This window comes from Nerophis ophidion, linkage group LG06, assembly GCF_033978795.1.
Source record: "Nerophis ophidion isolate RoL-2023_Sa linkage group LG06, RoL_Noph_v1.0, whole genome shotgun sequence".
Lineage (NCBI taxonomy): Eukaryota > Metazoa > Chordata > Actinopteri > Syngnathiformes > Syngnathidae > Nerophis > Nerophis ophidion.
In genome coordinates this window covers 76,111,026-76,138,080 of record NC_084616.1, presented here as the reverse complement: position 1 = coordinate 76,138,080, position 27,055 = coordinate 76,111,026, and the positions used below count along the sequence as shown (strand labels likewise).

At 42.8% G+C, this 27,055-nt stretch overlaps 1 protein-coding gene across 4 annotated transcripts in view; it reads right to left on the bottom strand.

The window, feature by feature from the left end:
• The window catches only part of LOC133555250 (solute carrier family 26 member 6), a 61,353-nt gene extending 39,672 nt beyond the window's left edge, over positions 1-21,681 (bottom strand). Inside the window, exons 1-6 of one of the 4 annotated variants that reach the window (XM_061904860.1) lie at positions 20,777-21,681; positions 17,704-17,858; positions 12,192-12,274; positions 9,776-9,923; positions 9,533-9,646; positions 52-112 (exon numbers count right to left, since the gene is read on the bottom strand). The gene's annotated coding sequence lies outside the window, so the exon portion shown is untranslated. Of the gene's footprint in view, positions 1-51; positions 113-1,682; positions 2,216-9,532; positions 9,680-9,775; positions 9,924-12,191; positions 12,275-17,703; positions 17,859-20,776 lie in introns of those variants that run through there. The other 3 variants (XM_061904866.1, XM_061904862.1, XM_061904861.1) reach the window with 3 other exon arrangements.
• Positions 21,682-27,055: the final 5,374 nt, after the last annotated feature.

Sequence of the window (27,055 nt, the reverse complement as noted above, 5' to 3'; positions counted from 1 at the left end):
ACACCAGGGACTACCAGCAGCAGAAAGGTGCTTTGTTTTCCAACAACTTACACGTTCAGGTGTTTGACCTCATAATCTTTGGTTTTGAATCATCTCTGACATCATCCCAGTCCTGAGTGACAAAGAAAAAAAGTTTATTTTCACGCATCAACATATATCGTCTGTAACCAAGGGCGAACTTAAAGTGTATGTAATAATGTGGCTGTCACATGTTGGTGTTGACGAACCCCAGGATGCAGAGACAGTGGCAGGCATTGAATAAGAAAACATGGTTTAATGTCCAAAAATTTAAAAATAAAGAAGAAACACAAACCAGGAACTAGGAACATCCAAACTGGAAAACGGGAAACAGGAACTAGCAAAAAGACAGCATGCTGCAAACAGCTACAGGTTCTACGACAACCATTAACGACATTGACAGGTAGTGGTGACAATAATCCAGCCCTGACTGGAGGGGAAAGCAGTTTTAAATAGTACCTGGCTGATTGACACCAGGTGTGGCCAGGTGCCAATCAGCCACAGCTGGGGAGACACAGTACTCAGGGAGTCAAACAGGAAACGGACAAAATAAGAGCGTTGACGGGAAACAAAGACAAACGCAGAGGAAAAACTAAAACATGGCCAAACTGTCAGGTACAAACCTGACAGTTAAAAGTTATGAACAGAATGGGTGACAAAGGACAGCCTTGGCGGAGTCCAACCCTCACTGGAAACGAGTCCGACTTACTGCCGGCAATGCGGACGAGAGTTTGGTCCACATTTCTCTGTTGATGCAATATTTGATGACTGAAGTTCTGATATCAACCAAAACTCCTCATCCCACCCCCCGGATTGTAAATAATGTAAATAATTCAATGTACATACTATGATGATTAACTTGTGTGATGACTGTATTATGTTGATAGTATATATTTGTACCATGAATTGATTAACGTGGACCCCGACTTAAACAAGTTGAAAAACGTATTGGGGTGTTACCATTTAGTGGTCAATTGTACGGAATATGTACTGTACTGTGCAATCTACTAATAAAAGTATTAATCAATCAATCAATCAAAAAAAGCTTTCCTTGACGGGACTCTCGCTACTGTGTTGGATCCACTTTGGACTGGACTCTCACGGTTGTGTTGGATCCACTATGGATTGAACTTTCACAGTATCATTTTAGACCTGCTCGACATCCATTGCTTTTGGTCCCCTAAAGAGAGAGAGAGGGGGGGAGGGGGGGTTTGCCCACATATGCGGTCCTCTCCAAGGTTTCTCATAGTCATCATTGTCACTGTCACTGACGTCCCACTGGGTGTGAGTTTTCCTTGCCCTTATGTGGGCTCTAACGAGGATGTCGTTGTGGTTTGTGCAGCCCTTTGAGACACTAGTGATGTAGGGCTATATAAGTAAACATTGATTGATTGATTGATTGATTGATTTATTCTCCCCTTTAACGGGGCGGTATAGCTCGGTTGGTAGAGTGGCCGTGCCAGACACTTTACCCACCTGCTCCCAGTGCCACCCACACTGCTTTAAATGTAACTTAGATATTGGGTTTCACTATGTAAAGCGCTTTGAGTCCCTAGAGAAAAGCGCTATATAAATATAATTCACTTCACTTTGCTTCACTTAACAAGCCGTTATGAATTTGCGTTTTCCCAATTGTGACATCTGGATAAATGGTAGAAATGTACCAAAAGTGCTCTGCGCGAGTCTGCCATTGTAGTCCCAGGTTGTAGTCTCCTGTTGTGGGGCAGACTGGCTCGTACATGCACATGCATCCTCCGCTGTTGCCATTTCCAATATAAGTTTATATCTGTCAGTAGCCTTGCTATGGAAGCATTAAAAACAACAACAAAACTGCTTATCCTGAAGAGACGGTCAGAAAGCAACTTGAAGATGGTCTGTAAAACATAATCGATGGAAACTTTCGACCAAAGAACCAACTTTACTTTTTATGTAGACCACAGGAAAGTGTTTTAAATGTAGAAAAAAACTAATCATAATATGATCACTCTTTGATTGGTCCAAGAAAGAAAGCAGGAATAACATAATCCACCTAACAAGAGTGCAACATTTTAAACAAACATCATTCTGAAAAGTTAGAAATGTAGGATTTGGCCCCTTTAACTGGTTAGACTCGGTTACATGTAGATTCTTGATCTATACATAGAGTTGACGCGCTGTAGTCCACGTTGTACATTCAACTTGCATCGGATGTTAAGTCCTGAGAACAAAAATGTGAAAGCATTATCAGACAAAAGCATTGGTATGCACTTGATAACAGACTTTATCAGTCGAGCTTATCGTTTTAGCTCTATCTGATAACATGTTGTCATGTTGTTTGGGCAAATTGCATGACTGTAAGAGACCAACATTTACAAATGTTCTTCTTCCACTCATTGCTAAATGTCAAACATGGCGAAGAACAGAGGATCTCAACAGATCTCGACATGGCAACCACTTTTCCTGCGTTAAGTTGTAACCCACTTAGACATGTTCTTTTCATAGCCTCGTCACCTTTTAGAAGATAAATACACTTTTAAGGAAATGAAGAGGAGGAGTGCTCCGAGAGTATGGGGTACCGGACTGTCTTATTGTGGCGGTCCGCTCCCTGTATGATCAGTGTCAGACCTTGGTCCGCATTGCTGGCAGTAAGTCGGACACGTTTCCAGTGAGGGTTGGACTCCGCCAAGGCTGTCCTTTGTCACCGATTCTATTCATAACTTTTATAGACAGAATTTTTAGGCGCAGTCAAGGCGTTGAGGGGATCCGGTTTGGGGACCGCGGGATTAGGTCTCTGCTTTTTGCAGATGATGTTGTCCTGATGGCTTCAACCGGCCAGGATCTTCAGCTCTCACTGGATCGGTTCGCAGCCGAGTGTGAAGCGACCGGAATGAGAATCAGCACCTCCAAGTCCGAGTCCATGGTTCTCGCCCGGAAAAGGGTGGAGTGCCATCTCCGGGTTGGGGAGGAGACCCTGCCCCAAGTGGAGGAGTTCAAGTACCTAGGAGTCTTGTTCACGAGTGAGGGTAGAGTGGATCGTGAGATCGACAGGCGGATCGGTGCGGCGTCTTCAGTAATGCGGACGTTGTACCGATCCGTTGTGGTGAAGAAGGAGCTGAGCCGGAAGGCAAAGCTCTCAATTTACCGGTCGATCTACGTTCCCATCCTCACCTATGGTCATGAGCTTTGGGGATGCAGACACTGGGTGAGGTTGGGCCGCAAGAAACATGCACTGGCAAATGAATTCACCTTCTTTGAATGGCTTTCCCGCCCTAGAGACATACTTGCCAACTCTCGCTATCTTGATTGCCCCTCCCAACAGTCTCCCGGGGCAATCATTCTCCCGGTTTTCAACCTGACAACAATATTGAGGGCGTGCCGTGATAGCACTGCCTTTGGCATCGCTTATAAACTGCCGTCACGTCCGCCTTTCCACCATTCAAAGAGTGTGCCGGCACAGTCACTTATTGTATGAGACTTCTTTGAATGTAGACACATAGAATCATCATACTGCTGTGATTATATGCATCAAGTGTTTATTCAAGGCTGAGGCAAAATATTGAGAAATATATGGTGTATCGTGACATGCGCTAAAAATATCGAGATATTAATAAAAGGCCATGTCGCCCAGCCCTAATTTCATGTTATACGTTTTGCATCGTTAACAATAGCATCTGTGCTTTCTCTTCATTAAAATGGTTTGAATGTTGCAGAAGAAGTGCAGATTATTTCCATAAATTGTTTATTCATATGATTTTCGACCTGGTAACTAGAACACTCATAACTCGGCTGTGGTAGGTTGTGAGTTCAAACCCCAGCCCAGTCATACCAAAGACTATGAAAATGGGACCATTACCTCCCTGCTGGGCACTCAGCATTAAGGGTTGGAGTTGGGGGTTAAATCACCAAAAATGATTCCCGGGCGCGTCCACTGCTCCCCTCACCTCCCAGGGGGTAATCAAGAGTGATGGGTCAAATGCAGAGAATAATTTCGCCACACCTAGTGTGTGTGTGTGTGTGTGTGTGTGTGTGTGTGTGTGTGTGTGTGTGTGTGTGTGTGTGACAATCATTGGTACTACCATTGTTGACGGTGGGAATTTGTAAAGCCTGGCATGGCTGGACTGTCCAATGTTAGCTGCGAATGCAGTTCCCGGGCGCGTCCACTGCTCCCCTCACCTCCCAGGGGGTGATCAAGAGTGATGGGTCAAATCCATCCATCCATCCATCCATCATCTTCCGCTTATCCGAGGTCGGGTCGCGGGGGCAGCAGCCTAAGCAGGGAAGCCCAGACTTCCCTATCTCCAGCCACTTCGTCTAGCTCTTCCCGGGGGATCCCGAGGCGTTCCCAGGCCAGCCGGGAGACATAGTCTTTCCAACGTGTCCTGGGTCTTCCCCGTGGCCTCCTACCAGCTGGACGTGCCCTAAACACCTCCCTAGGGAGGCGTTCGGGTGGCATCCTGACCAGATGCCCGAATCACCTCATCTGGCTCCTCTCCATGTGGAGGAGCAGCGGCTTTACTTTGAGTTCCTCCCGGATGGCAGAGCTTCTCACCCTATCTCTAAGCATTGGGTCAAATGCAGAGAATAATTTCGCCACACCTAGTGTGTGTGTGTGTGTGTGACAATCATTGGTACTACCATTGTTGACGGTGGGAATTTGTAAAGCCTGGCATGGCTGGACTGTCCAATGTTAGCTGCGAATGCAGTTTTTAAGAAAAACGATACAGCGCAGTGTTCGCCGATGACCACTATGACAGCCGGCAAGTTGCCATACACAGACTTCCTAAAACTGGCAACTTCAAAAAAATTATTTTGCGGATAAGTTGTGAAGTTGTTGTCCCCGACCGCTGACAAACTTTAAAAGGGTTCTATCATGCAAAACCAACTTTTCTATACTTACTGGTACCTGTTTTTCTGTATTTGGGATCTTCATAAGTCCCGAAAATTTTAAATCAAACCATAGAGCAGGGGTCGGGAACCTTTTTGGCTGAGAGAGCCATGAAAGCCAAATATTTCAAAATGTATTTCCGTGAGAGCCATATCATATTTTTTTTACACTGAATACAACTAAATGCGTGCATTTTTAAGTAGGACCAACATTTTTAGAGTATAATAAGTCTCTTATTCTTTTTCATAACATTGTTATTCTGAAACTAACCAATAATAAATAAAATGTCATGTCTGTTGATCATGTTTTTGTTCGGCCATGTGCTGTTTGTCTTTTGGACTCTTTAAGTTCCTGTTTTTTTCCACTCCCTTGTCTGGTTTCCTTGGTTACTCATTTTGTCCACCTGTCTCTGGTGGACAAAATGCCCGCTCACCTGCTTCCCGAGCACTAATCAGAGGCAGTATTTAAGCTTGTCTTTGCCAGTCAGTCGCCCTGGTGTCAATGTGATCTTTTCTTGCTCTGTGCTGACTTGTTTCATGCCTTGCCATAGTTTCGTGCTTCATGCCATGCCAAGTAAGTTTTGTTTGATTTATGTTCATAGTCTGTTTATGCGTTAGCTTTCTTCCTTAGCCCAAGTTGTGCCTCCGCTGTGAGCAATTTTTGTTTTTTTTAAATCTTTTTTTAGTTTAAATTAAGTCATGATTTTACCTAAATGCCATGTCCCGAGTAATCCGTCTGCCTTCCTGGGAGAACAACCCCGCAGCAAGCTGCGACCCCCCCATCGTGACATAAAATACTTCTTACCCTTAATGCGACTTCTTCAACAGGTGCGGTAGGAAACGGATGGATGGATTTAAATGCATGGGAATATTTTATATTTTGAACGTTATTTTTAGCCCTGTGAATTCCAGCGGAATTATTCATAATTATCGTGTTAAGCAATGTCAGCTAAGATTTATCTGAGAGCCAGATGCAGTCATCAAAAGAGCCACATCTGGCTCTAGAGCCATAGGTTCCCTACCCCTGCCATAGAGGCATGGCGGCGATATTTATAAAACAATCTTGCCTCGGAATGCACTCCCAACAGGTATAAAAGTAAGTGCATCTCTATATTCCTTCAAAAGCGCTCTAAAACAACACCTCCAGGCAACTTCAACACTTTACTAATACCCTCCTCCATTCACATCCCATCTCCCCGGATTATAAACAACTCAAATGTACTTCTAATGTATATACTTGTTCTTATGCTATGTGAACTCACTATGTTCTCTGCTGGCTGTACATATCCTACTAAATAAGACCTACACTGTTTCAATGTCCACATTTCTCTGTTGATGCAATTGTTGATGACTGAAGTTCTGATATCAACCAAAGCTCCTCATCCCACCCCCCGGATTGTAAATAATGTAAATAATTCAATGTACATACTATGATGATTAACTTGTGTGATGACTGTATTATGTTGATAGTATATATTATTACCATGAATTGATTAACGTGGACCCCGACTTAAACAAGTTGAAAAATTTATTCGGGTGTTACCATTGTTCACGAGTGAGGGAAGAGTGGATCGTGAGATCGACAGGCGGATCGGTGCGGCGTCTTCAGTAATGCGGACGTTGTATCGATCCGTTGTGGTGAAGAAGGACCTGAGCCGGAAGGCAAAGCTCTCAATTTACCGGTCGATCTACGTTCCCATCCTCACCTATGGTCATGAGCTTTGGGTCATGACCGAAAGGACAAAATCACGGGTACAAGCGGCCCAAATGAGTTTCCTCTCCCTTAGAGATAGGGTGAGAAGCTCTGCCATCCGGGAGGAACTCAAAGTAAAGCCGCTGCTCCTCCACATCGAGAGGAGACAGATGAGGTGGTTCGGGCATCTGGTCAGGATGCCACCCGAACGCCTCCCGAGGGAGGTGTTTAGGGCACGTCCAACCGGTAGGAGGCCACAGGGAAGACCCAGGACACGTTGGGAAGACTATGTCTCCCGGCTGGCCTCGGAACTCCTCAGGATCCCCCGGGAAGAGCTAGACGAAGTGGCTGGGGAGAGGGAAGTCTGGGCTTCCCTGCTTAGGCTGCTGCCCCCGCGACCCGACCTCGGATAAGCGGAAGAAGATGGATGGATGGATGGACCCCGACTTAAACAAGTTGAAAAACTTATTCAGGTGTTACCATTTAGTGGTCAATTGTACGGAATATGTACTGAACTGTGCAATCTACTAATAAAAGTATCAATCAATCAATCAATCAAAGTGCCAACTTCACTGGTTCTGGGTTTTGGCGATTGTTTTGATGTTCCTGCATGTTGTCCCTTGCCGGCCATCATAACTGATCTAAACTTCCCCTCTGGGCTTTACAGTGGGAACAATGGGTTTTTCACTTTTAATTAACCTGCTACTTAGCTGGACTGGCGAGTGGGAGGACGCATGCGGGTTATTACTCATCGATGTCATTGTGGCAATAGCCTTTTTAGGAAAATGTATAAATAAGGCAAACATGACTAATAACGGTGGGGATATTAGAGTTGACCTTTGGCAGCTGCTCAAAGAGATGACCAATTTTCAGCAAAACTGTTAAAATGGTCATGGCTGATGCAAAGCCTGACATCTAAAGGAAGACAATGACGAAAAGCATATTTGGATGACAATACTCAACGCTAAAAGGTTGCTCCTTTAAAGGCCTACTGAAACCCACTACTAGCGACCGCGCACTCTGCAGCACTTTGTAAACATTTATGTTGTTTAAATGTACTATATAAATAAAAATGGATTGGATTAGATTACTGACATACAACATTATGTCCCAATATACATGCAAAGTCATTTACATGCACGAAACGACAGGGTATGATGCCAACTAGATATTAAAATGCTAGTTTAATACTGTTAATAATCAATACCAATGTGAAAATTGTTGCCATTTTTAATAACAACCCTAAATCCTCTTGAGATGAATGTCATAGGCCAGATGGCGTGTCCTTCAGCTCAGAAGACGGCCAAAACAAGCGCACCTCTTTTCTCAACCACGTCATTAATGTCACGGCTCGGCACACATAAAGTAAAAGTAAATAAAGAGACATTTCAAAACAAACAGAGGAGGAGACTCTAGCTTCCAGTAAACGTTACAAAGTTACAAAATAAACTGAATGTCCAATGTAAGGGACGTACAGCCTCATCGACTCGAGGGGACGTTCGTTTTGTCACACATTTTGAAAGGACGTGGCTGGGCGGTCTTTCATGAAATAGTAGTAGCCGAGTCATTTTTAATAGAAAAGTCGTAGAATCTTAAAGGCCTACTGAAAGCCACTACTAGCGACCACGCAGTCTGATAGTTTATATATCAATGATGAAATATTAACATTGCAACACATGCCAATACGGCCGCTTTAGTTTACTAAATTGCAATTTTAAAATTTCCCGCCGAGTTTCTTGTTGAAAACGTCACGGAATAATGACGCCTGCGCGTGACGTCACCGGTTGTAGCAGACATGTTCTTCCAGCCCGATCCAAACTATAAGTAGTCTGCTTTAATCACATAATTACACAGTATTCTGGACATCTGTGTTGCTGAATCTTTTGCAATTTGTTCAATGAATAATGGAGACGTCAAAGAAGAAAGCTGTGAAGCGGTGTATTGCGGCCGCCTTTAGCAACACAAACACAGCCGGTGTTTCTTTGTTTACATTCCCGAAAGATGACGGTGAAGCTTTAATATGGAACAAAGATGTCAAGCGAACACGGTTGGATTAGTCCACACACACAAAGTAGAGTATATTATGCAACGATCATTTCGAAAGATCGTGTTTCGAAGAGGGTCCCTTGCGAAGGGCAGAGATGGGCATCGCCACCACCCGTCGACCGGTGCTGAAGAAAGGCGCGGGGCCGACCTTCAGGTTGTACAGGTACAACCATATAATCTCACTAAAACACTAGTAACACAATAAGCAGATAAGAGATTTTCCAGAATTATCCTAGTAAATGTGTCTAATGATATCTGAATCGCTCCCACTGTCCTCGTCTTTTTTATTTTATTTTGTTTGGGGCGGTATAGCTCGGTTGGTAGAGTGGACGTGCCAGCAACTTGGGGGTTGCAGGTTCGATTCCCACTTCCGCCACCCTAGTCACTGCCGTTGTGTCCTTGGGCAAGACACTTTACCCACCTGCTCCCAGTGCCACCCACACTGGTTTAAATGTAACTTAGATATTGGGTTTCACTATGTAAAGCGCTTTGAGTCACTAGAGAAAAGCGCTATATAAATATAGATCACTTCACAATTTTTATTTTTTTCTAGTCCTTCACTCTCACTTTCCTCATCCATTAATCTTTCATCCTCGCTCAAATTAATGCGGAAATCGTCGATTTCTCGGTCTGAATCGCTCTCGCTGCTGGTGGCCATGATTGTAAACAATGTTCAGATGTGAGGAGCTCCACAACCCGTGACGTCACGCGCACATCGTCTGCTACTTCCGGTACAGGCAAGGCTTTTTTATTAGCGACCAAAAGTTGCGAACTTTATCGTGGATGTTCTCTACTAAATCCTTTCAGCAAAAATATGGCAATATGGCGAAATGATCAAGTATGACACATAGAATGGACCTGCTATCCCCGTTTAAATAAGAACATCTCATTTCAGTAGGTCTTTCACAATACCTGGGATTTGACACCGATGCTTTCCTGCACCGTACTGCGTGAGAAGGAGCAGCTGACAGCGAAACACTGGAAGGTGGCTCCTATGGAGTTACACAAACCCAGAGCCAGCAGGTCCTAAGCGGGGATTGTCTGAGATAAGAAATAGGATCTTGGAAAAAAACAACACCGCGGTTGTTTTTGTTATGTTGAGTTTGGAGTTCAACTGGGAGTCCCAAAAAAATGTCATTAGAAGAACGTCTGTACCTGACTGGAGTCAAAGTGGTAGCCATGTTGGCGTGCAAGGACCGATCCCAGGGCTGTGTGGAAGCTGAAGACTACAGCAGCGACCGACAGAGCTGGGATGAAGAGCTCACTGGCCTTGGAGAGGGAGGGCAGGATGGGGGCGGACAGGCTGCAGAATAGGAAGAAAAAACTGTGACACATTTTAGTATGCACTGAATTAATTTACTAACAGTGTAAAAACCCCGTTTCCAGATGAGTTGGGAAATTGTGTTAGATGTAAATATAAACAGAATACAATGATTTGCAAATCCTTTTCAACCCATATTCAGTTGAATATGCTACAAAGACAACATATTTGATGTTCAAACTGATAAAATTTTTTTTTTTTTTTGCAAATAATCATTAACTTTAGAATTTGATGCCAGCAACACTTAACAAAGAAGTTGGTAAAGGTGGCAATAAATACTGATAAAGTTGAGGAATGCTCATCAAACACTTATTTGGAACATCCCACAGGTGTGCAGGCTAATTGGGAACAGGTGGGTGCCATGATTAGGTATAAAAACAGCTTCCCAAAAAAATGCTCAGTCTTTCACAAGAAAGGATGGGGCGAGGTACACCCCTTTGTCCACAACTGCGTGAGCAAATAGTCAAACAGTTTAAGAACAACGTTTCTCAAAGTGCAATTGCAAGAAATTTAGGGATTTCAACATCTACGCTCCATAATATCATCAAAAGGTTCAGAGAATCTGGAGAAATCACTCCACATAAGCGGCATGGCCGGAAACCAACATTGAATGACCGTGACTTTCGATCCCTCAGACGGCACTGTATCAAAAACCGACCTCAATCTCTAAAGGATATCACCACATGGGCTCAGGAACACTTCAGAAAACCACTGTCACTAAATACAGTTGGTCGCTACATCTGTAAGTGCAAGTTAAAGCTAATTGGGAACAGGTGGGTGCCATAATTGCATATAAAAACTTCCCAAAACTTCCCCCAAAATGCTAAGTAATTCACAAACAAGGATGGGGCGAGGGTCACCAATTTGTAAGCAAATCGTCAAACAGTTTTAGAACAACATTTCTCGACGAGCTATTGCAAGGAATTTAGGGATTTTACCATCTACGGTCTGTAAAATCATCAAAAGGTTCAGAGAATCTGGAGAAATCACTGCACGTAAGCGACGATATTACGGAACTTTGATCCCTCAGGCGGTACTGCATCAAAAACCGACATCAGTGTGTAAAGGATATCACCACATGGGCTCAGGAACACTTCAGAAAAACCACTGTCAGTAACTACAGTTGGTCGTTACATCTGTAAGTGCAAGTTAAAACTCTATTATGCAAAGCGAAAGCCATTTATCAACAACACCCAGGAACGGCTTCGCTGGGCCCGAGATCATCTAAGATGGACTGATGCAAAGTGGAAAAGTGTTCTGTGGTCTGACGAGTCCACATTTCAAATTATATTTGGAAACTGTGGGCGTGGTGTCCTCCGGAACAAAGAGGAAAATAACAAACCGGATTGTTATAGGCGCAAAGTTGAAAAGCCAGCATCTGTGATGGTATGGGGGTGCATTAGTGCCCAAGGCATGGGTAACTTACACATCTGTGAAGGCACCATTAATGCTGAATGGTCCATACAGGTTTTGGAGCAACATATGTTGTCATCCAAGCAACGTTATCATGGACGCCCCTGCTTATTTCAGCAAAACAATGCCAAGCTACGTGTTACAACAGCGTGGCTTCGTAGTAAAAGAGTGCGGGTACTTTCCTGGCCCGCCTGCAGTCCAGACATGTCTCCCATGGAAAATGTGTGGTGCATTATGAAGTGTAAAATACGACAACAAGACCCTGGACTGTTGAACAACTTAAGCTGTACATCAAGCAAGAATGGGAAATAATTCCACTTTCAAAGCTTCAACACTCAGTTCCCAAACGTTTATTGAGTGTTTTTAAAAGAAAAGGTGATGTAACACAGTGGTGAACATGCCCTTTCGCAACTACTTTGGCATGTGTTGCAGCCATGAAATTCTAAGTTAATTATTAGTTGCAAAAAACATCAAATATCTTGTCTTTGTCGTGCATTCAACTGAATATGGGTTGAAAAGGATTTGCAAATCATTGTATTCCGTTTATATTTACATCTAACACAATTTTCCAACTTATATGGAAACGGGGTTTGTACATCTTGTAAATCAATATAGATTTACTAAAAAAAACAAAAAAAGAACGTTTGGAATCCGTTTTCTTTCAATAGCCAGAAACACAAGTGAGGAATAAAGATTCACATGTGAAGCGTTTGGAGAAAAAGGATTAAAATATAGGTCGGTCAACGAGTAGCTTTTATTCCTAGACAACAGCATTAGAAATGAGTATTGCAAGAGGGTGAAACAATGAAAAAGAGACAATGCAAGCGTTCTACTGACCCACTGGGAATGTCTCCAACCACCTGGACTGCATGTTGTTTAGCCAGGTCCATCTGCACGGACATGACAGTGGCCAAGGCAATCTGTAGGAAACAATCAGATTTAATGCAGAGTTTGGAAAAGAACAACACATTTGTTGTTATTATGATAACAGCATATTGCCCACTCAGTTCAACTGGAGGTTAAAGCCTTGACAGCTTTGCATAATTAGGCAGATATACAACTGCTAACTAATTAATCATTTGCTTGAAATAAAATAAATACATTATTCAAATGAATTAACTCCTCAGCCTTCCCGGTAAGGTTTATTCAGGTGTACTGGAGAGGAGGCTACGCCGGATAGTCCAACCTCGGATTCAGGAGGAACAGTGTGGTTTTCGTCCTGGTCGTGGAACTGTGGACCAGCTCTATACTCTGGGCAGGGTTCTTGAGGGTGCATGGGAGTTTGCCCAACCAGTCTACATGTGCTTTGTGGACTTGGAGAAGGCATTGGACCGTGTCCCTCGGGAAGTCCTGTGGGGAGTGCTCAGAGAGTATGGGGTATCGGACTGTCTTATTGTGGCGGTCCGCTTCCTGTATGATCAGTGTCAGAACTTGGTCCGCATTGCTGGCAGTAAGTCGAACACATTTCCAGTGAGGGTTGGACTCCGCCAAGGCTGTCCTTTGTCACCCATTCTGTTCATAACTTTTATGGACAGAATTTCTAGGCGCAGTCAAGGCGTTGAAGGGTTCCGGTTTGGTGACCGCAGGATTAGGTCTCTGCTTTTTGCAGATGATGTGGTCCTGATGGCTTCATCTGACCGGGATCTTCAGCTCTCACTGGATCGGTTCGCAGCAGAGTTTGAAGCGACCGGGATGAGAATCAGCACCTCCAAGTCCGAGTCCATGGTTCTCGCCCGGAAAAGGGTGGAATGCCATCTCCGGGTTGGGGAGGAGACCCTGCCCCAAGTGGAGGAGTTCAAGTACCTAGGAGTCTTGTTCACGAGTGAGGGAAGAGTGGATCGTGATATCGACAGGCGGATCGGTGCGGCGTCTTCAGTAATGCGGACGTTGTACCGATCCGTTGTGGTGAAGAAGGAGCTGAGCCGGAAGGCAAAGCTCTCAATTTACCGGTCGATCTACGTTCCCATCCTCACCTATGGTCATGAGCTTTGGGTCATGACCGAAAGGATAAGATCACGGGTACAAGCGGCCGAAATTAGTTTCCTCTCCCTTAGAGATAGGGTGAGAAGCTCTGCCATCCGGGAGGAACTCAAAGTAAAGCCGCTGCTCCTCCACATGGAGAGGAGCCAGATGAGTTGGTTCGGGCATCTGGTCAGGATGCCACCCGAACGCCTCCCTAGGGAGGTGTTTAGGGCACGTCCAACCGGTAGGAGACCACGGGGAAGACCCAGGACACGTTGGGAAGACTATGTCTCCCAGCTGGCCTGGGAACGCCTCAGGATCCCCCGGGAAGACCTAGACGAAGTGGCTGGGGAGAGGGAAGTCTGGGCTTCCCTGCTTAGGCTGCTGCCCCCGCGACCCGACCTCGGATAAGCGGAAGAAGATGGATGGATGTTTATATTTCCCTCTGTGTTGAGGTTTTAATACTACATGATGGGCTGAAGGTCTGTCATTTATTAATTGACAGTATAATGTGAGAATTAGACAGTAAATACTGTACAATAATAAATATTGCAATATTTTTTTAAATCAAAATAATAATTAGTACTACATTACTTATTTTGATTGTAAAATAAAATAAAAACTATTAAAAACTGTTTTAAAATGTATTAAATTGTTACAGATACATGATTTGAGTTCATGTCAAATTATTGTTAACATTTAACATAAATAAATAAGTTTTTAATAACTTTTTTTTTTTTACAACTGTACTATTTGTAAAATGGATTGTTACAAATTTATGAATTGTTTTTTTGTCAAATTGTTGGAAAAACTTAAAAATGTTAAATAAATTGTACTTAATTACTTACAATTCCAAATCAATACAATTGATTGTTACATATTTATCAATCAATCAATCAATGATTATTTATACAACCCTAAATTACAACATTGTAATTAATTGTTTTATGTAAAATGATGCCAATATTTACTGTAGTGTAATACGGTCAACATTTAAAAGTAACAAAATACAGGTAAATATGATTAAAAAAATGTTTTTAATTCTAATGCTATTTCTTATTCTTTTTAAAAATGATTAAAAAGAAAGACAGGATATTGTGGATGGTGATTCACCACTTTCTACAAGCAGTGATATGAAATATAAATTGTATTTAATTACTTTTTTTTTTTTTTTTACAATATTACTATCAGTAAAATTGATTGCTATAAATTTTATAAATTGATTTTATGTCAAATTATTAGAAAAGCTTAAAAACATTAAATAAATTGTATTGATTTTATTTTTAATTTCTTTCCAATTGTACAATTAGTACTATTGACTGTTACACATGTATTAATTACAATCATTACCACTATTTGTTTAATGTAAAATGATGTCAATATTTTCTGTACAATGCTCATTCTGTATTGTCAACATTGAAAAAGTAATTAAATAACATTCATTCATAAAAACTGATATTTTTTCAAATATCTAATTCAAATGTAATCTTCTATTTTAGACTATTTTAAAATGTCATTTAAAAAGAAGAATGCGATATTGTGGACTTTGATTCACTACTTGTTTACAAGCAGAGATATGAATAGACAAATATGCATAAAAAAACTTTTTTAACAATATAACAATTACTAAAATTGATTGTTGCAAATGTATACCTTCATTTTATGTCAAATTACAAGAAAATCCTTAACACAATAAATAGATTGTATTGAATAACTTTTTCTTTTTTAAATTTTACAGTTAGTAATATTCACTGTTACAAATCATTGCAGCTATTTGTTTAATGTTAAATGATGTCAAAATTTTCCGTATGACGCTCACACCGTATTGTCAACATTGAAAAAGTAATTAAATACCATCAATTTATTAATAAAAATCATATATTTTCACATTTTTAATTTTAATGTAATTTTCTATTTTGGGCTATTTTGAAACGTCCTTTAAAAATCAATATTGTTGACTTTGATTCACTACTTTTTTACAAGTACAGATATGAATAGACAAATATGCATAACCTCGATCCTGACCTCATGGTAAACTACCGACCGGTGTCTCACCTTCCCTTTATTTCGAAAATCCTCGAAAAAATCGTTGCAGAGCAGCTAAATGAACACTTAGTGTTTAACAATCTATGTAAAACCTTTCAATCCGGTTTCAGGGCAAATCACTCCACGGAGACAGCCCTCGCAAAAATGACTAACGATCTATTGCTAACGATGGATTCTGATGCGTCATCTATGTTGCTGCTCCTCGGTCTTAGCGCTGCTTTCGATACCGTCGATCATAATATTTTATTAGAGCATATCAAAACACGAATTGGTATGTCAGACTTAGCCCTGTCTTGGTTTAAATCTTATCTTACTGATAGGATGCAGTGCGTCTCCCATAACAATGCGACCTCGGACTATGTTAAGGTAACGTGTGGAGTTCCCCAGGGTTCGGTCCTTGGCCCTGCACTCTTCAGCATCTACATGCTGCCGCTAGGTGACATCATACACAAATACGGTCTTAGCTTTCACTGTTATGCTGATGACACCCAACTCTACATGCCCCTAAAGCTGACCAACACGCCGGATTGTAGTCAGCTGGAGGCGTGTCTTAATGCAATTAAACAATGGATGTCCGCTAATTTTTTGCAACTTAACTCCAAAAAAACGGAAATGCTGATTATCGGTCCTGCTAGACACCTACCTCTATTTAATAATACAATTGTAACATTTGACAACCAAATAATAAAACAAGGTGACTCGGTAAAAAATCTGGGTATTATCTTCGACCCAACTCGTTAGTAAAACGGCCTTCTTTCATCTCCGTAATATCGCTAAAATTCACTCCATTTTGTCCACTAAAGACGCTGAGATCATTATCCACGCGTTTGTTACGTCTCGCCTCGACTACTGTAACGTATTATTTCCGGGTCTCCCCATGTCTAGCATTAAAAGATTACAGTTGGTACAAAATGCGGCTGCTAGACTTTTGACAAGAACAAGAAAGTTTGATCATATTACGCCTGTACTGTATATACCTTTATATACATATATACATACATATATACCTATACTGTATATACCTTTATATACATATATACCTGTACTGTATATACCTTTATATACATATATACATACATATATACCTATACTGTATATACCTTTATATACATATATACATACATATATACCTGTACTGTATATACCTTTATATACATATATACATACATATATACCTATACTGTATATACCTTTATATACATATATACATACATATATACCTATACTGTATATACCTTTATATAAATATATACATACATATATACCTATACTGTATATACCTTTATATACATATATACATACATATATACCTGTACTGTATATACCTTTATATACATATATACATACATATATACCTATACTGGCTCACCTGCACTGGCTTCCTGTGCACTTAAGATGTGACTTTAAGGTTTTACTACTTACGTATAAAATACTACACGGTCTAGCTCCATCCTATCTTGCCGATTGTATTGTACCATATGTCCCGGCAAGATATCTGCGTTCAAAGGACTCCGGCTTATTATCAATCTATCAATCAATGTTTACTTATATAGCCCTAAATCACTAGTGTCTCAAAGGGCTGCACAAACCACTACGACATCCTAAAGCCCAAAAAAAGTCTGCGGGCTATAGAGCGTTTTCCGTTCGGGCTCCAGTACTCTGGAATGCCCTCCCGGTAACAGTTCGAGATGCTACCTCAGTAGAAGCATTTAAGTCTCACCTTAAAACTCATTTCTATACTCTAGCCTTTAAATAGACCTCGTTTTTAGACCAGTTGATCTGCCGCTTCTTTTCTTTTTCTCCTATGTCCCCTCCTCCCTTGTGGAATGGGGTCCGGTCCGATGACCATGGATGAAGTACTGTCTCTCCAGAGTCGAGACCCAGGATGGACCGCTCGCTTGTGTATGGGTTGGGGACATCTCTAGGCTGCTGATCCGCCTCCGCTTGAGATGGTTTCCTGTGGACGGGACTCTCGCTGCTGTCTTGGATCCGCTTTGAACTGAATTCTCGCGGCCGTGTTGGAGCCACTATGGATTGAACCTTCACAGTATCATGTTAGACCCGCTCGACATCCATTGCTTTCGGTCCCCTAGAGGGGGGGGGTTGCCCACATTTGAGGTCCTCTCCAAGGTTTCTCATAGTCAGCATTGTCACTGGCGTCCCACTGGGTGTGAGTTGTCCTTGCCCTTTTGTGGGTTCTTCCGAGGATGTTGTAGTCGTAATGGTTTGTACAGTCCTTTGAGACATATAAATAAACCTTGATTGATTGATTGATTGATAATTCAGAGTTATTTATTAGTTAATCATGGTGTCTGTCTGTGTGGGTGTGCCCGAGTCTCACCAGTAGAACTTCCCACGGTATGGCGGCGGGCAGCTTTTTTTTTTAAAGCGCTCATTCATCATCTTGCCCGCACTGAGTGTCGCCATAGCAACCAAAGAGACTGACAGCGTTCCCGGTGTCACGCTGTTCATTCCGTACAGGATGTCTTTTAAAGTCTGGAAAAGAGACATAATCTGTTAGGCCGTAACCATCTCCAACATGGAACAGGGACACTTTTCTAAGCGGAGCGTAATTATTAGTAAAATGGAGTGTTGTTTCAGTGCCGACCCAAGCAGAAGCCACCAAGTATTTGGTCAACCATTCAAAGCTCTCACTGATGGAAAGAGGTTTTGGCTCAAAATCTCACGATACATGGCCCCATTCATTCTTTCCTTAACACGGATCAATCGTCCTGTCCCCTTAGCAGAAAAACAGCCCCAAAGCATGATGTTTCCACCCCCATGCTTCACAGTAGGTATGGTGTTCTTGGGATGCGACTCAGTATTCTTCTTCCTCCAAACCCGAAGAGTTGAGTTTATATCAAAAAGTTCTATTTTGGTTTCATCTGACCACATGACATTCTCCCAATCCTCTGCTGTGTCATCCATGTATCCATTTTGGCTAAAAGCTTCCCGCCTACATCTTTCTTCTTTGACGTCTCCATTATTAATTGAACAAATTGCAAAAGATTCAGCAACACAGATGTCCAAAATACTGTGTAATTATGCGATTAAAGCAGACTACTTATAGCTTGGATCGGGCTGGAAAATAATGTCCGCTACAACCCGAGACGTCATACAGGTGCACGAGGAACGGCGCAAGCTCTCCGCTCATGTCTACGGTAAGAGCCGACTTATTACCACCATTTTCTCGCCGAAACCTGCCGGTTGACATGTGGTAGGGAACCATGTTCGCTTGACCGCTCTGTTCCATAGTAAAGCTTCACCGTCATCTTTCGGGAATGTAAACAAGGAAACACCGGCTGTGTTTGTGTTGCTAAAGGCAGCCGCAATACACCGCTTCCCACCTACATCTTTCTTCTTTGACGTCTCCATTATTAATTGAACAAATTGCAAAAGATTCAGCAACACAGATGTCCAAAATACTGTGTAATTATGCGATTAAAGCAGACTACTTACAGCTTGGATCGGGCTGGAAAATAATGTCCGCTACAACCCGAGACGTCAAACGCACGCGACATCATACAGGTGCTCGAGGAACGGCGCAAGCTCTCCGCTCATGTCTACGGTAAGAGCCGACTTATTACCACAATTTTCTCACCGAAACCTGCCGGTTGACATGTGGTAGGGAACCATGTTCGCTTGACCGCTCTGTTCCATAGTAAAGCTTCACCGTCATCTTTCGGGAATGTAAACAAGGAAACACCGGCTGTGTTTGTGTTGCTAAAGGCAGCCGCAATACACCGCTTCCCACCTACATCTTTCTTCTTTGACGTCTCCATTATTAATTGAACAAATTGCAAAAGATTCAGCAACACAGATGTCCAAAATACTGTGTAATTATGCGATTAAAGCAGACTACTTACAGCTTGGATCGGGCTGGAAAATAATGTCCGCTACAACCCGAGACGTCAAACGCACGTGTCATCATACAGGTGCACGAGGAACGGCGCAAGCTCTCCACTCATGTCTACGGTAAGAGCCGACTTATTACCACAATTTTCTCACCGAAACCTGCCGGTTGACATTTGGTAGGGAACCATGGTCGCTTGACCGCTCTGTTCCATAGTAAAGCTTCACCGTCATCTTTCGGGAATGTAAACAAGGAAACACCGGCTGTGTTTGTGTTGCTAAAGGCGGCCGCAATACACCGCTTCCCACCTACATCTTTCTTCTTTGACGACTCCATTATTAATTGAACAAATTGCAAAAGATTCAGCAACACAGATGTCCAAAATACTGTGTAATTAGGCGATTAAAGCAGACGACTTATACATAGCGAGGATCGGGGCTGGAAAAAAATGTCCGCTACAATCCGTAACGTCACGCGCACGCTTCAACAGGATACTTCGCGCGAAATTTTAAAAATGCAATTTAGTAAACTGAAAAGACCGTATTGGCATGTGTTGCAATAATAAAATCATGAAACTATAAGTTAAATGTAATTTAAATTAAATCCTTGGTATATTTATTAACACATGTATGTATTTAATTCCAATTATGATCAATGACATATTTAAGTAATTATTTGAATTAATGGTTAATACAATAGTTGTTGTTTTTTTACCTTTATGGCTTTTCTCAAGTTTGGTCTCCGGAAGGGTCTCAGTCAGAAAAATGTTAGAAATAAGTCATAAATTATTTTTTTTTTCATTTAACGCTTGAATTTCGAGATCAAATTCAGGTCTGTCTGTCGTTTTAACATTTTTTATTTTTATTTTGTTTTTTATGTTCATGGCCTTTATGTCAAAACCCTTATTTATATGGCAAACACGCAAACTATGCAACATTTCCCCCAAACAATTTCAAAGTGGAATATTTGACGTGAAGTAATTGGGACCCTAAATAGGTCAATAATTCATAACAATAAAAAAGAATAAGTGTTGTAAATAAGCCAAATGTATATTTATATTATTTTACTTTTAAGTTTAAAGGCCTACTGAAATGAGATGTTCTTATTTAAACGGGGATAGCAGGTCCATTCTATGTGTCATACTTCATCATTTCCCGATATTTTTGCTGAAAGGATTTAGTCAAGAACATCGACGATAAAGTTTGCAACTTTTGGTCGCTAATAAAAAAGCCTTGCCTGTACCGGAAGTAGCAGACGATGTGCGCGTGACGTCACGGGTTGTGGAGCTCCTCACATCTGAACATTGTTTATAATCATGGCCACCAGCAGCGAGAGCGATTCGGACCGAGAAAGCGACGATTTCCCCGTTGATTTGAGCGAGAATGAAAGATTTGTGGATGAGGAAAGTGAGAGTGAAGGACCAGACAAAAAAAAAGAAAAAAAAGACAAGGGCAGTGGGAGCGATACAGATGTTATTAGACACATTTACTAGGATAATTCTGGAAAATCCCTTATCTGCTTATTGTGTTACTAGTGTTTTAGTGAGATTATATGGTCGTACCTGAAAGTCGGAGGGGTGTGGCCACAGGTGTGGTGACCGCCAGTGTCTCTGAGGGAAGCCACGCTTCTCGATGAGGCGAAGCGAAGGCAGCCGTTGGGGCCAGGCTGGGAATTTTTTCCCCCCTTCCTCCACGGTGGAAGCATCCCACGTTCGGGGGCGGCCAGTCGGAGGTGGCAAGAAAGTCGCAACTGCCTCGACAGGTGCACGAGGAACAGCGCAAGCTCTCCGCTCATGTCTACGGTAAAAGCCGACTTATTACCACAATTTTCTCACCGAAACCTGCCGGTTTACATGTGGTAGGGAACCATGTTCGCTTGACCGCTCTGTTCCATAGTAAAGCTTCACCGTCATCTTTCGGGAATGCAAACAAGGAAACACCGGCTGTGTTTGTGTTGCTAAAGGCAGCTGCAATACACCGCTTCCCACCTACATCTTTCTTCTTTGACGTCTCCATTATTAATTGAAAAAATTGCAAAAGATTCAGCAACACAGATGTCTAAAATACTGTGTAATTATGCGATTAAAGCAGACTACTTATAGCTTGGATCGGGCCTGGAAAATAATGTCCGCTACAACCCGAGACGTCAAACGCACGCAACATCATACAGGTGCACGAGGAACGGCGCAGGCTCTCCGCTCATGTCTACGGTAAGAGCCGACTTATTACCACAATTTTCTCACCGAAACCTGCCGGTTGACATGTGGTAGGGAACCATGTTCGCTTGACCGCTCTGTTCCAGAGTAAAGCTTCACCGTCATCTTTCGGGAATGTAAACAAGGAAACACCGGCTGTGTTTGTGTTGCTAAAGGCGGCCGCAATACACCGCTTCCCACCTACATCTTTCTTCTTTGACGTCTCCATTATTAATTCAACAAATTGCAAAATATTCAGCAACACAGATGTCTAAAATACTGTGTAATTATGCGATTAAAGCAGACGACTTATAGTTGGGATCGGGGCTGGAAAAAAATGTCCGCTACAACCCGAGACGTCAAACGCACGCTACATCATACAGGTGCACGAGGAACGGCGCAAGCTCTCCGCTCATGTCTACGGTAAGAGCCGACTTATTACCACAATTTTCTCACCGAAACCTGCCGGTTGACACGTTTTAGGGAACTATGTTCGCTTGACCGCTCTGTTCCATAGTAAAGCTTCACCGTCATCTTTCGGAAATGTAAACAAGGAAACACCGGCTGTGTTTGTGTTGCTAAAGGCGGCCGCAATACACCGCTTCCCACCTACATCTTTCTTCTTTGACGTCTCCATTATTAATTGAACAAATTGCAAAAGATTCAGCAACACAGATGTCCAGAATACTGTGTAATTATGCGATTAAAGCAGACTATTTATAGCTTGGATCAGGCTGGAAAATAATGTCCGCTACAACCCAAGACGTCAAACGCACGCGACATCATACAGGTGCACGAGGAATGGCGCAAGCTCTCCGCTCATGTCTACGGTAAGAGCCAACTTACCACAATTTTCTCACCGAAACCTGCCGGTTGACATGTGGTAGGGAACCATGTTCGCTTGACCACTCTGTTCCATAGTAAAGCTTCACCGTCATCTTTCGGGAATGCAAACAAGGAAACACCGGCTGTGTTTGTGTTGCTAAAGGCGGCCGCAATACACCGCTTCCCACCTACATCTTTCTTCTTTGACGTCTCCATTATTCATTGAACAAATTGCAAAAGATTCAGCAACACAGATGTCCAGAATACTGTGTAATTATGCGATTAAAGCAGACGACTTATAGTTGGGATCGGGGCTGGAAAAAAATGTCCGCTACAACCCGAGACGTCAAACGCACGCTACATCATACAGGTGCACGAGGAACGGCGCAAGCTCTCCGCTCATGTCTACGGTAAGAGCCGACTTATTACCACAATTTTCTCACCGAAACCTGCCGGTTGACACGTTTTAGGGAACTATGTTCGCTTGACCGCTCTGTTCCATAGTAAAGCTTCACCGTCATCTTTCGGAAATGTAAACAAGGAAACACCGGCTGTGTTTGTGTTGCTAAAGGCGGCCGCAATACACCGCTTCCCACCTACATCTTTCTTCTTTGACGTCTCCATTATTAATTGAACAAATTGCAAAAGATTCAGCAACACAGATGTCCAGAATACTGTGTAATTATGCGATTAAAGCAGACTATTTATAGCTTGGATCAGGCTGGAAAATAATGTCCGCTACAACCCAAGACGTCAAACGCACGCGACATCATACAGGTGCACGAGGAATGGCGCAAGCTCTCCGCTCATGTCTACGGTAAGAGCCAACTTACCACAATTTTCTCACCGAAACCTGCCGGTTGACATGTGGTAGGGAACCATGTTCGCTTGACCACTCTGTTCCATAGTAAAGCTTCACCGTCATCTTTCGGGAATGCAAACAAGGAAACACCGGCTGTGTTTGTGTTGCTAAAGGCGGCCGCAATACACCGCTTCCCACCTACATCTTTCTTCTTTGACGTCTCCATTATTCATTGAACAAATTGCAAAAGATTCAGCAACACAGATGTCCAGAATACTGTGTAATTATGCGATTAAAGCAGACGACTTATAGTTGGGATCGGGGCTGGAAAAAAATGTTTAAACGTCACACGTTTTCAAAAGGATACTTCGCGCGAAATTTAAAAATGCAATTTAGTAAACAGAAAAGGCCGTATTGGCATGTGTTGCAATGTTAATATTTCATCATTGATGTATAAACTATCAGACTGCGTGGTCGCTAGTAGTGGCTTTCAGTAGGACTTTAATAATGAACTAAATTGTAAAGTAATAAAATCATGAAACTATGAGTTAAATGTAATTTAAATTAAATCCTTGTTTATTAACACATGTATGTATTTAATTCCAATTATGATCAATGACACATTTAAGTAATTATTTGAATTAATGGTTTAATACGTACTAGTTTGTATCATTTGCCCTTCATAAATAACAGCGCCGCCTTCAGTAATGTGTGTCTCTCAAAAGCGCCATGAGGTTTCGCATACGTTCCGAACGCAATGGAGGCGACTGATGCAGAGGAAGCTCAAAGAAAGAGAAAGTGAAGCTTCGAGAGAAGCTCAGGCTGGTGATGGGATGCAGTGGAGGCAGGTGGAGCAGCTGAGGGGCTCCAGCCTGGGGTATTTCTCCATCTGAATCGAGAAAAAGATACCAGAAGTGTCGGGTCGAAATACAAAATTAAGGAAAAACCGTACCTGTGCTGTCCGCGCCACTGGTGGGGGAGGAAGATTGCGAGCTGAAACTTAAAGTTAACTCTTTGCTGTGAAAGGGCGTAGACGGAGGTGGTGTCGGAGAATCGGGCGTCGGAGAAGGGGGCGCCAAGACGGACTCAAAGGAGGAGTCAGAGAGAATCAGGCCTCTCCGGGGTGTCAAGGTGGAGTCAGAAGGTGGTGCAACACGGGCTGAGGGTGTCTGCTTCTGGCTGCGCTTCCTGCCATCGGTCCTCTGAGTCTTGACTGGAACAATACAAGGCAGTGTGTTGGCTCGCTGCAAATGCAGCTTCTTGCTTATGGTTTTATAGCGAGAGAAATAGACGCCGTCACCTGTTTTACTCCCAGATGAACCAATGAGGGGCAGTCTTTCACGTGGCATCACCAACAAAGACTAAAACGAAAACAATCAAATCTGACGGTCAGTTGACATTTTTACTCATAAAAAAAGTGAAACCATTTTCTCATACAGCGTTGATGTACTCAACTGCACTCCAATCGCCTTACATTCACATGAATTTCAATAAAATGTGATCTGTCTAAGTCTGCACGGCCATGCAAATGTGGATCATTTGACAACCCAGTCTTCAGTACTACAAACCCCGTTTCCATATGAGTTGGGAAATAGTGTTGGATGGAAATATAAACGGAATACATCCATCCATCCATCATCTTCCGCTTATCCGAGGTCGGGTCGCGGGGGCAGCAGCCTAAGCAGGGAAGCCCAGACTTCCCTCTCCCCAGCCACTTCGTCTAGCTCTTCCCGGGGGATCCCGAGGCGTTCCCAGGCCAGCCGGGAGACATAGTCTTCCCAACGTGTCCTGGGTCTTCCCCGTGGCCTCCTACCGGTTGGACGTGCCCTAAACACCTCCCTAGGGAGGCGTTCGGGTGGCATCCTGACCAGATGCCCGAGCCACCTCATCTGGCTCCTCTCCATGTGGAGGAGCAGCGGCTTAACTTTGAGTTCCTCCCGGATGGCAGAGCTTCTCACCCTATCTCTAAGGGAGAGACCCAAACTCATTTCGGCCGCTTGTACCCGTGATCTTATCCTTTCGGTCATGACCCAAAGCTCATGACCATAGGTGAGGATGGGAATGTAGATCGATCGGTAAATTGAGAGCTTTGCCTTCCGGCTCAGCTCCTTCTTCACCACAACGGATCGGTACAACGTCCGCATTACTGAAGACGCCGCACCGATCCGCCTGTCGATCTCACGATCCACTCTTCCCCCACTCGTGAACAAGACTCCTAGGTACTTGAACTCCTCCACTTGGGGCAGGGTCTCCTCCCCAACCCGGAGATGGCACTCCACCCTTTTCCGGGCGAGAACCATGGACTCGGACTTGGAGGTGCTGATTCTCATTCCGGTCGCTTCACACTCGGCTGCGAACCGATCCAGTGAGAGCTGAAGATCCCGGCCAGATGAAGCCATCAGGACCACATCATCTGCAAAAAGCAGAGACCTAATCCCGCGGTCACCAAACCGGAACCCCTCAACGCCTTGACTGCGCCTAGAAATTCTGTCCATAAAAGTTATGAACAGAATCGGTGACAAAGGACAGCCTTGGCGGAGTCCAACCTTCACTGGAAACGTACATTGATTTGCAAATAATTTTCAACCCATATTCAATTGAATGCACTAGGGCAGGGGTAGGGAACCTATGGCTCTAGAGCCAGATGTGGCTCTTTTGATGACTGCATCCGGCTATCGGATAAATCTGAGCTGACGTTGCTTAACACGATAATTAATTAATAATTCCACTTGTCATCACAGTGTTAAAAATAATGTTCAAAATATAAAACATTTTCATGCATTTTTAATGTAAATGTAAATAAATGGGTTATACTTTATAGCGCTTTTCTACCTTTTTTTTAAGGAACTCAAAGCGCTTTGCTACTTTTATCACATTCACCCATTCACACACACATTCACACACTGATGGAGGGAGCTGCCATGCAAGGCGCTAACCAGCACCCATCAGGAGCACGGGTGAAGTGTCTTGCTCAAGGACACAACGGACGTTACTAGAATGGTAAAGGTGGGGATTGAACCGGGAACCCTCAGGTTGCTGGCACAGCCACTCTCCCAACTCCGCCACGCCCTAAATGCTAGTAAATAAATAACAATAATAATAATAATAATTACTTAAGTAAATACTAGTACCATTATCTTGACATAATGAAATTACTATATTTTTTAAAGTAATCATTTCTTACTTCAAGCATGGGAAAAAAAAATCATGATGTCAAGATAATGGCACTAGCATTTACTTAATTTAAGAACATTTTTCGACATATTGAGAAAAAAAGGTCTCATATTTGTTTTTTCTACCAAGAAAAGTGCACTTGTTATTAGACTTAGACTTCCTTTTTATTGTCATTCAAATTTGAACTTTACAGTACAAATAAGAACGAAATTTTGTTGCATTGGCTCTTGGTACTGCAGGATAAAGAAAAAAAAAAAAGAAAAAATGTGCAGATATAAATAAATAGATTACTGTACGGATAAATACATTGCACTTTTTCACATGCGTCCATGTTTATGGATGTATGTTATATTGTCTTTTTTATTCCAGCGAGTTAATCCATTTTGGGGGGAGTTGGGGGGATAATTTAATTGTGATGCGTTCAAGAGTCTTACGGCCTGAGGGTAGAAGCTGTTACAGAACCCGGAAGTTCTGCTACGGAGGCTGCGGAACCTCTACCTAGAGTCCAGCAGTGAAAACAGTCCTTGGTGGGTGTGGGAGGAATTGTTGAAGCTTTGAAAGTGGAATTCTTTCCCATTTTTGTTTTATGTAGAGCTTCAGTCCTTCAACAGTTCGGGGTCTCCGCTGTCGTATTTTACGCTTCACACATTTTCCATGGGAGACAGGTTTGGACTGCAGACGGGCCAGGAAAGTACCCGCACTCTTTTAATCCATCCATCCATTTTCTACCGCACCTGTTGAAGAAGTTGCGTTAATGGTAAGAAGTTATTTATTTATTATTGGTTAGTGTGGGGCTTGCCCTCCTGGGGGTTCTTCAGACCACCAAGCACCGACATGAGAGCCTG